The sequence below is a fragment of the Amblyomma mixtum genome, chromosome 4 (assembly GCF_055824585.1).
Source record: "Amblyomma mixtum isolate Tamu chromosome 4, ASM5582458v1, whole genome shotgun sequence".
In the NCBI taxonomy this organism is placed as follows: Eukaryota; Metazoa; Arthropoda; class Arachnida; order Ixodida; family Ixodidae; genus Amblyomma; species Amblyomma mixtum.
The window spans coordinates 18,603,544-18,614,853 of NC_143015.1; positions in this window are offsets into that span (position 1 = coordinate 18,603,544).

Here is an 11,310-nt window from a genome sequence, read left to right on the forward strand (position 1 = left end):
CATACACTACGTAGAGGAAAATTATACAACCTTCATTATAGCCAGTCTTAATGGCTGCTTTTTCTTCTCCTACACAGGCAGAACATTCTGCTCCTCTAATCACCAAGCTGTGATTTAAGTTTGTTTGCAGTTAGAAACTATGCAAGTGCTCCGCATTTTTGCAGGCTAAATCGAATTTAGTAGAATGTATACTTTGCGCAGCATTTAAAAAAAATTAAGGTGGTATTAAAACCAGTGCTTTCTTTCAGCCTTTCAAGCTATGACGCATGACAGTAGCCAGCTGTGTTGACCCCGATTCTCAACGTGAACAGCTGCATCAGTAGTGTCTTCGATGGCTGGGTAGTTCGGGAACGAGGCATCTGATCCGTGGCATCTGATTCTGTACAGGCGTCTTACGCGACACGAGATCATCTTCCAATCGATTTTTGCTAACTTCCACCGCAGATTCATTCCCACGGCCGTTGTTATCTCTAAACCTTTGGGCCTCAGGATGGATGACTGTGCCTCTCGATACATACAACAATATTCGAGTACCAATACTCCTTGATTCGCGCCGGCATTACCGTGCAGCTGCTTTGGGCAGCGCATCACGCTCTTCCCCTTCCACAGTCTTAGGGAGAACTCTCACCATCATAGAGCGCTACCGATTTACTCTTATGTTGTAGAAGCCAAATATGAATTGACATTTTTTTAAATTTTACATTCTCTAAGCAGGACCTCAATACTCAGGAGTAATTCTCGAGATCTACGCCCAGTGCTTGTTGTTTATTGCTAATTAATTTTCATTGCTCCATTTTGAATACTTGGCATTTTGATTGCCCACTTCAGTTTACTCATCATTTCTGGTGTGCCTGTTGTGTTCTCTAAGTTGTGGTGTTGTCTTCTGTCTTGTGAATGTATTTTGCTTTCTTCATTACTTACAGTGTGATACTTTTTGCCGGCCTAAAAAGAAGCAGCCGGCGCCGATGTCACGCACCAGCCTGTCCTAACATATGCGTGTAAACAGAAAACAACAAAATAAACGGCGTTCCCATAATGCGTTTCCTTCACGTCTTCCCGTTACCAGGGCTGGCTGCAGGAAAATTAATAGTTTGCAAGAAGACATGTCGCACTTTTCGCGGCAGACTTCGTCAGGCGCTCACCGGACCGTTGCCAGCGTCACGCGCACACCATTTCTCGGCCCTGCTAAACGGTGCCTGCAAGAGTGACGCGGCGCGAACTTTGACGGCACATTTAGAAAGAAAATGCCGCGGTGCGCACTGCTAAAAATGGCGGGTAGTTGCTGGCGCGAACCACCGGCTGTCTTTTCCGCTCGGCAGTGACGGAAGGGTGCGTGCACATGCGGCAACGCCGCAGGCCGGTTTCCGTGCTGCGGCTTCCCCGGGCACGCTTTTTGTTGTTCACCTCCGCATTCTGGCGTTGGGCGGTTCTTGGACCGAGCTTGCTTTTACAGCTAAAGCTGTTACGGGTGCGCTTCGCGGATCTGGAGTGTTCGCGTTGTGAAATGGGCTTTTGAGGAAAGGATATGGCTCAGTATCTGTCTCACATATCTCGGCGGACACCTGAACCACGCCGTAAGGGAAGGGTGCAGTGAAAGAAGAAAGAGAGAAAGTGGTCTCGCAATGGAGGTCTCTGGAATAATTACGACCACCTGGGGTTCTTTAACGTGCACTGACATCGCACAGCACACAGGCGCCTTTTGCGTTCCGCCTCCATCGAAACGCGGTCCAGTGCAAACCCGGGTACTCCAGCTCGGTAGACGAGCCCCTTAACCACTGAGCCACCGCGGCGAGTACGTTGAAAATTCATTTTTAGGAAAGGGAAGGCGCCGTAACGGTGGATTATCGAGAACACCTTAACAGCGCCGTGCTGTAAGTGATGAAGCTCGGTGTGAAACAGGAAAATCACTGAGAACAAACTATGGCAAACAAACACCCATTTACCAAGTTCCCTCTCTTCTCAATAGGTTCAAACAGGACATTCACTTTTCTGTCAGCAATGCTACATTTAAAAGAAACATTAAACACTACCTAAAATTGCCAACAATGTTGAATTTTGTTCTTTCTAAAACTTCCTTCCGATGACTTTGTTCGTGAGTGACAGTAGGGCCCCGATCCACCCACGTCAGCAGTTTATTATTGCATGCATGCAATTGATCTTGCTTGTATATATATTTGTGGTTGTGTTGGTCATTTAACTCTCGCTGTATAGTTTGTGTTCCGGCAGCTGTTGCGTGTGTACATTTCTACACATGTATGTACTAACTGGCTGTGATGTAAGTTTTGCTTCTCTTTTTTCACCTGTCTTCTCTGTCAAACTGTTGGGTGCCGAGGCCTCGCCAGGCATTTCAGCCTTTTTTCTCGGCTGCCTCTTTCTGTAGAAAGAAAAACAATAAAGATAGTAAAGAAAAAAATAGTGACTGGGCACGGTGGCACTTCGGGTATGCGGTCATCTAATTCTTTCCTCTTCATTCCGCAGTTGTGGATCGCCGTTCTGTTGACTACCGTCTCCAGCTTCGCCGGGCCTCGCGTTGCTCAGTCATGCATTTGAGCAGCATTATTCAAGTCGTGTCACCATATGAAAGTGTCGAGGCACACGTCTCCCGGCTGTCATCTGCTGGCTATCCATAATATGTGATTTCCTGTACTTGTGAGAAGATGCCAAAATTGGTAAAAAAATTCCAATGGATAATCAGAGCATTCCCCAGAGGATAGGCAACGGAGGAAATTTGCAGTCGTATCTTACATTCATCGCCGCGCTCATGGGCTTAAAAAGGCGGCTGCCAGTTACAACGTTGACGTTTTGTTTCCTGCTCCGAATAAACCCAGGCGAATTTGTCGTGCGGAAGAACAAAAGGCCTCCGAAAAGGAGAGCCCAAGCAAGCGCTGAAAATTCGACATAAGACATGCAAAGCCGATGGTAGCCTTCAAGAAAAACATTGTCTACAAGATTCCTGTGTCATGCGGTGCGGTGTACATCGGCCAATCCGGCCGTTGCATCAGTGCGCGTCTCACGGAACACTGTATTTTTGCCGCCGCGGTGGCTCAGCGGTTATAGTGCTCGGCTGCTGACCCGGAAGACGCGGGTTCGATCCCAGCCGCGGCGGTTGAATTTGTTTGGAGGAAAAATTCTAGAGGCCCGTGCACTGTGCGATGTCAGTGCACGTTAATGAACCCCAGGTGGTCGAAATTTCCGGAGCCCTCCACTACGGCGTCTCTCATAGCATTAGTCGATTTGGGACGTTAAACCCCATAAACCAACCAACCAACCAATTATAAATAATAGCACATTCACTCACCTCGCAGGTCATGTATGAAAATGGTTAAAGAATGCAGCGCGAAAAGACAAGCACAAACAAAGAAGTGGACAGGACTGGCGCCGGTCCTGTCCACTTCTTCGTTTGTCCTTGTCTTTTCGCGCTGCATTCTTTAACCATGATCACTGACCAACAAGCCCAAACAGCCACTTTAGTTCACGTAAGAAAAGACCGGGAAGCTGGAAAAAACTTGTAGAGCCCTCCTGGATCAAACATCAGTAATCTTTACTAATCAGGGTAAAAAGACTCGGGAGATCGCTGAAGCGTACAACATTGCCAGGACAGATCACTGTATCAGTGAGCCATCCCTTGTGTTGACAGAGAAACAAAGCTCCTTTTCTAGCGTGTCACAGCCAACCATTGATATGTTATTGTTCCTTAATTTCTTTGCCTTGTTTTTCTTACCCCGTATTTATTCCGGGAAGTTTGAATAAACGCATTTATTGTTAGTAAGCGCTCGTCGTCTGCTCCTTCAAGTGTCTCGTTTTTTTCTGCGCTGTCCTTCAATTAAGATACATCAGACGCGCGTAAAATATAGCTGTTCTTTGAGATGCTGTGGAAGGTGGTTGAAATTTGTTCTTAATAAACCTAATATACCAACAGCTTTCTTTACGACGTAATTAACATGCTTTGACCACCTCAGGTCAGCAGTAAGATAAGGGCCTAAGTATTTATAGTTGTGTTCTTTTTTCAAGACCGCGGGGTTTATAGTGTATATATAAGAAGGGTAGAAGCGCTTCCTCGAAAAGGTGACGTGTACAGACTTTCTATTATTCAAAGTCATCTCCCAAATATTACATCACACGGCTATCTTATCAGAGACATCTTGCAGGTTTTGCACATCAGGTGAACTATCTATAATTCTATAAAGTCGGCTGCGAACATTCTAAACGAAGAAGTAACATCAGCATTAATAATGTTTCTGTACAACAAAAAAAGAAGCGGCCCCAGAACAGAGCCCTGGAGGACGCCCGAAGAGACAGGACCATAGTTTAAGGAGCGACCAACAACTACACACTGCTGCCGCAGAGATAAGTATTCAGAAATCCATACAATGACTATTTCATTCAAATTGTAGCTGCGTAATTTAGAAAGAAGGAGATCATGTGCAACAACATTAAGTGCCTTCTGGAAGTCCAAAAAATACAATCAATGACTTTCTGTTTATCAATAGCAACTGCGATATCATATGTAAACTCAACCGTGTAGAGCAGGACAAACCTTGGCGAAATCCGTGATGAGCATTGTTAAGTAAATTATGTTTAACGAGGTGCGACTTGATAGAACTGTAAATTACATCCTCCATTCTCTTGCAAGCTATACTTGTTAGAGAAATTGGCCTATAGTTTTCTAACAAATTTCTCGGCTCACTTGTATGGATGGGCCCAACGCGAGCCAATTTCCAGTCTTTTGGCAGTCCCTTCTTTCAAACTCTTTTCAAATAATCGAGTAAAATACAATGACAATGTATCAGCACAATTTTTGATAACTGCTGCTGGTAAATCATCTGTGCCGCTTGCAACCAATGCGTCAGCATTGCGCAATAACTTGAGAATACCTGCTATACTGAAGACAACTTCTGGCATCAGATCAGCACTTGTTGGAATCTTCAGAACTCGCGAGTGGGTTTAAATAAATACCGACAACAAATATTTACTAAAGGTCTCAGCCTTACATGCGTCATCTTCAATGAGCCTATCCCCACTTTTTATCGTTGGTACAAAGCTGTCATCTTTGCCGCGACTGCGAACATGTTTCCAGAATTACTTAGAATCCTGTACCAACCTGTTTCCAAGTGAAGAAAAGGTAAGAAAGTTTCGCTGTTCCTGCTAGCGATTTGGACTCAAATTTCAACCTTTTTAGTTATAGATAGATAGATCTTTATTTAGACAACAAGGTCTCGGATACAGGGGCAAAAGGCAGATGCACTCTGCCTGACGGGGCCCAAGCACCAGACACAATGCTCAGGACAAGCGGCAAAAGAAGCAAGAGCTTCATACACTCTCATTACAAAAACAAAAAATAATTATACAAGGTAAAAGTAGGAGAAAGGTGCATACTTTTGCAATGACATATTTAAAGTAAATATTTACAAGGCATATCACAACAAGAAAAACACGAGAATTCACAGAGTTGACGGAAAAACAGGGACATCAAGAATTTCTGTGTGAACAACCCTTTAATCATTCGGGCGAGAAAGGAGGTAAGCTTTAGCATTTCTTTTGAAGGACTTTTGGGAAACAGATTTCTGAACAATTTCTATGGCCTGTGTATGTTTATTTAGAAGACTGGGAATTAAATATGAAAGCATTTCGGTTCCATAGTTAGTCCTTACGAATGGTACTCTGTAACTGACGTGTCTTAATTTATAAGGCGCGTCACTACTAGAGTTTAATTGAACATAATTAGTGGGATGATGTTTGAAATCGTTAATCACATAAGAAAACAGTTTCAACTCAAATAATTCATTGACTTTTAGAATAGAATGCTTAGAGAAGTACAAACCTGTATGATCATTGTATGCAAGGTTTTCGACATATCGTATTGCTTTTTTCCGTAATGTTATCAGCCTCGTGAGGTTAGTTTTCGTTGTAGATCCCCAAACAAGTAAACAATAATGAAGATGTGATTGAATTAGGGTATAATATAACTGCCACTTCAGCCATTTCGGAACAAGGTCTCGAAGTTTATATAATACACTTAATGACCTTGATATGCTGGCATGAATCTTATTAATATGCAGGGTCCAACTCAAGTGTTCTTCAAAGATTATGCCTAAAAATTTGTAGGAAGAAACACGCTCAATTACGCTATCTCTGAATGTAAGATTAAATTCACTGTTATCAGGCTTGTTACGTGCCTTAAATACAATAAGCTTTGTTTTATTAACATTTAACTCTAGTTTATTTATATTCAACCATAAAGACAATTCTTGTAACCATGCATTTGCCTCAGCCTGAATATTACTAAGATTCATGCCAGAAAAAAATACACTGGTATCATCTGCATATAAAATTATTGTGGGAGTTCGAGGGATGGCTATTATATTATTGATATAAAGAATGAAAAATATTGGACCCAAAATAGACCCTTGTGGAACACCGTATATTAATTGACCAGGTTGTGATTGATGACCATTCAAACATGTATACTGCACGCGACCGGAAAGATAAGTACGGATCAGACTTAAGGCAACTCCTCGAATACCATAAAACGGTAGCTTATAAAATAAAATATCATGTTTAACTGAATCAAATGCCTTCCTGAAATCTAAAAAAAGTCCAAATGTAAATTGTTTGTCATCCATATTAGAAAATATTTTTTCCTTTATACTAAGCAATGCCATTTCTGTTGACTTCTTCTCACGAAATCCGAACTGTTCGTTAACAAAAATTTGTCTGCCGTCAAAGAACTTACACAGTCTGATTTTGATCAAATATTCCAGCAGTTTAGAAAACAAAGGGAGTACAGATATAGGTCTGTAGTTGTTTATATTGTCATAAGGGCCACCTGTGTGTAAAACAACCACTCTGGCAATTTTCATACCATCTGGAAATATACCTTGAACTAACGCGTTGTTACATATATGCTGCAAGGTCAAGCTAATTAGATCGGCAACAGCAATAATAGGCTCGGCCTTAATTTCATCAGCGCCTGCCGCAGTGGATTTGTCTAGTCTTCTAAGGAATGTGAATACTTCATGTTCGCTGCAAGGATTCAAGAATATGGAACTACCAATTGGAGAGGCAATATACTGAGCAATTTCATGATTTCTATCCTACTTCTGAGATGATTCGCCAGAGGATAGGAAATGAGCATTAAACTTGTCTGCCAAAGCATCGCCACTGTATTCAACACCATTGAATGTTAATGTGCTGGGAATATGGGTTGTCGCCCTTCCCATGAGGTCGCTCAAACAATCCCATATTTTCTTAGGGCAATTGGAGACTGCTGAAAATTTATTCTGATAATACTGTTTCTTAGGTTTTTTAATATCAGAGCCTAACTTATTTCTAAGTTTTTTTGTATTCCTTAAGTATGACTGGATCTTTTGATTGGATGAATTTGTCAAAAAGCCTGTCACGGGTTTGAATTCGTCGATATAACTCTCTCGTAACCCACGGCTTTCGAGCCTTTTTGGGAGTTTTTCCCACTGTCAAAGGAAATGCAGTATCATATTTGCTTTTTACTAACTGAAGAAAGATATTGTACGCTATACTAGGATTTAACTCATTGTAAACTTCGCTCCAGGCTGTGCTTTCCATCATGGATCTAAACCTAGCTAAGTTTTCTTGATTGAAACTGCGATATACTATCTGGGGAGTTGGTACTTGCTTCCTTTTTTTTATCGCCCGAGGAAAAAAACAGAATATAGGCTTATGGTTGCTCATATCAAATGTAAGCACACCTGATAGCACTCTTGATAACTCATGATTTGTAACACATAAATCTAATAATGAGTCCCTCTCTAAGGTTATTCTTGTTGGTGACTAAATAACATTGGTGCAGAGAAATGCATCAATGGCTTCACAAAAAAGACGTCGCGGGGAGCTGTTTGTCAAAACAACAGGGATATTTACGATACAAGCATATTCAAGAAGATCACGCACAAACTTGATAAATTCGGCACTTTCACTAGATGGGAGTCGATAAATGCAAGCGATCAGTGTTCCATGACATTTTATAGCAACCGATTCGTAGTGGGTATCGACAAGAGAAAAATCTGATAAAACTTCATAGTCAAGGTTTTCTTTAACATACAATGCGACGCCACCTCCTCTACGGTTTTCTCTGAACACGCCTTCAAACTTGTAGCCACGAGAGAAGATAACATCATTTTGATTTGTGAACCATGTTTCGGTGTACGCTAGTATATCAAATCTGTGATTCAGGGAATCCAAAGCTGATTGCATTACAATGTGCTTATTTTTTAGACTTCTAATATTCACATGAAAGACTGACATCCTGTCATTTTCGTGAACAAGACAACTGCGCACCGCAGAGTTAAAAGATAAAGCATCGTAGTAAAGAGGCTTTGTTTGTGATGCCATCAAAGAAAAATAATGAAAAAAAACTGATTAGTAAGGCGAAGTAGAGGCGGTGCCTGCTCAGATGATATTTTCCAGGTCAGCAACACACGCGATCCGTATTGCCGTTTCACCCTGGCACTTGCGCACCAAAAACTTTCCATTACTGTGCCAAGCATATTCGTACTGCTTTTCTGTGGCCCTTGTCCTCATCATCCACATGAGCTTTTTGTTCTGCGCTGTTAAATTGTCAAGAAAGTACACTGTGGATTCAGCTTCCCGCATACTTTGCTTCTTTGCCATCCATTGGTCCTTCATTACACGTGAGGAAAAGCGAACCAGAACTGCCGGGGTTTTGCCACGTTTAGCGGGCAGTCTATGAAGGCCTTCAACGTCGTGCTCAGTCAACTGAGGAAGCTCTAGGTCCTGGGCTATAGCATTGATTTCTTGGAACAAGTTTTCATTTTTGGTTTGCGCAAGTCCATGTACTTCCAAGTTATTCCGCCTGCTGTACTGTTCCAGACTGTTTATTTGCTGTCGTAGTTCGCAGACTTCCGGGTTAGTGTTCTCTGACTGAATCTGTGCCTCAATCTTTTCAACCCTTTTTGATAAAGTGACAATCTCAGTCGACTGCAGCTGCATTTTGGCCAGCACTTCATCATACTGATCTGAAAGATGCTGAACAGACTTTTCCATACTTTCCACTGTCTCTTTTACCTGGAAAAGGATATCTAACTTCTGTTTGATTTCCGGTAGTTCACAGAGCTTTTTGTTGATTTCCATTAGCATCCTTTCTGTCAGAGACTGCTCCTTCTGTACCTTTGTTACAATTTTTGAGCCTCGAGCAGCTGAAACTACACATGTTTGACACTTCCAACTTTTTTTATCGATATCTGTCATTACTTTGTAGGCAGCTTTCGTCGTATTAGAACAAGCGCCTAAGTGGTAACCGTATCGGCATTCTGAGCAGGTAAGGGACGAGCCCTCTGCTGGAAGTGACTGATTACAAACCAGGCATATATCACAAACATGATCACCCATAGCACTCACGATGGAAAAGCATGCGGCACAATAGAAAACAACTACAGCAACAGCACAGACTCAAGCGGCGGCAGCGTTTGGCAGAAGGTTTCTTATGACTTCAATAAGTGAGAACACACCAACCTGCAAAATGAGCTAGATTCCCAGGGCAACATCTCTTTCTAACTTTCAGATAGACTTGCTTTATTCTTTTCGTTAGTGCGTGCAAATGGCTGTTGAACCATGGTTTGTTTTTAGTTCTTCTGAGAGATATAGGTTGCGCGGAGATGCAAAAGTCTTGTAGCTGTAGGAGTTTTTCTTTTAAAATGGCCACAAAATGGCCACAAACACCAGAAAATAAATAAATAAATTAAAAATCCTCTGTGCCCCTTGGTTTCCGTGGCTATTGGCTTCTCTGATGCTGAGTACCAAGTTCATCAGCCAAAGTATCGAAAACCGAAAATTATGATTCTAACTCTATGTTAATGCTATCACAATTAATGTGCCTTACTAAATACATAGACTTTTTGCCCGAGTTTCTTTGCGACTTACTCATTGCTAACAGAAATGTCAGCTATCACTATATTGCCATCACTTATTCCCGGCAGTATTCTAACATCTGTTATAAGGTTTGGGGTATTACACAGCAATAAATCAAGAATATTCTCAGAGCCATCACGGCGAGACGCATCATGAATGTACTGATGGAACCTAAATGAATCAATTAAATAACAAAAATGTCAAGTAGAAGGAACCTTGAGCACTGTCTTCCGGGGAAATTGCTGACCAATCTATGCCAGGGAGGTTGAAGTCACCACCCCAAACCTTCAACAGTGTCGAGAATATCTGATAGGTGCTCAAATTCCGCTCGCGATGAACCTGGTGGGCGGTAGAATACCCCAACTCTCAGGCTTTTTCCATTCGATAATCTTAATTTACAAAACACAGACTCCGTAATAGCAGAAAATTTTAACATTACACATGGTATTCCCGTAGCACCGAAAATGAACACACCCCCGCCTCTTGTGCAACGATCGCGACGAAAACACTGGCAAGGAAAAAGCTCAGAATTCAAGAGCGACGAATAGAGCCATGACTGGGTACCAAGAGAAATTGATGGATTTATAGTCTGAACGAGAAGACAAATTCATCAGTTATATTTTTAATGCTCTGGCAGTTGATGAGCAGCCAACTCAGCGGCCTTGTTTTCAACAACGAACCCATTGATCGCACCTCGATCACACCCTCCGACTCGCTATCATACTGATGACGTTTTCCGTTTAAGTGCAGCGTATCCCACTTTAGCACTGGTTTCGTTCCATCCTGTTGTTCCTTTTTGCGTAGTCCCACAAAATATTTCTCTTTTCGCGCACAGCACGTGAAAAATCTTCATATATGCTGTAAGACGTGTCCTTCAGCTGATGTGAACTTGAGAGCACCGACTGCCGTACCTTCAAAGATGAAAATTTTACAATGACAGACAGATCTTTTCCAGCTTCGAATTTACCTAGCCGGTGAGCGCGTTCAACTACCAATGAGGGAAGTGAAAGTTCGCAGGCGCATAGACTAAGAACAAGTTCTTCTGATTTGGCAGCGGTTTCGTTCTCAGAGTCCTCGAAGCCAAAAAAAGATCATGTTATTCCGCCTTCCTCTCTTTTCTCGATCTACAACGGTTTTGTTCTCACAGTCTTCTAAACCAAAAACGATCAGGTTTCTCCGCTTTCCTCACTTTTCTCGATCTTCAATTATGGCATTGAGAAAGTTCAGCGCTTCATGGTCCTGGCGCTGTTCTACTGAAATAGAATCTATTGGTGTGCTCTGTTGAGCATAACGTTTACCTTTTTGCACGACTTCTTGAAACAAGCGTCAGAACAGGCATCGCTTAGTATGAAAAAAAAGCTTATTCAACATATTCACAGTTCTCTGCAGCATTACATCCTCAACAAA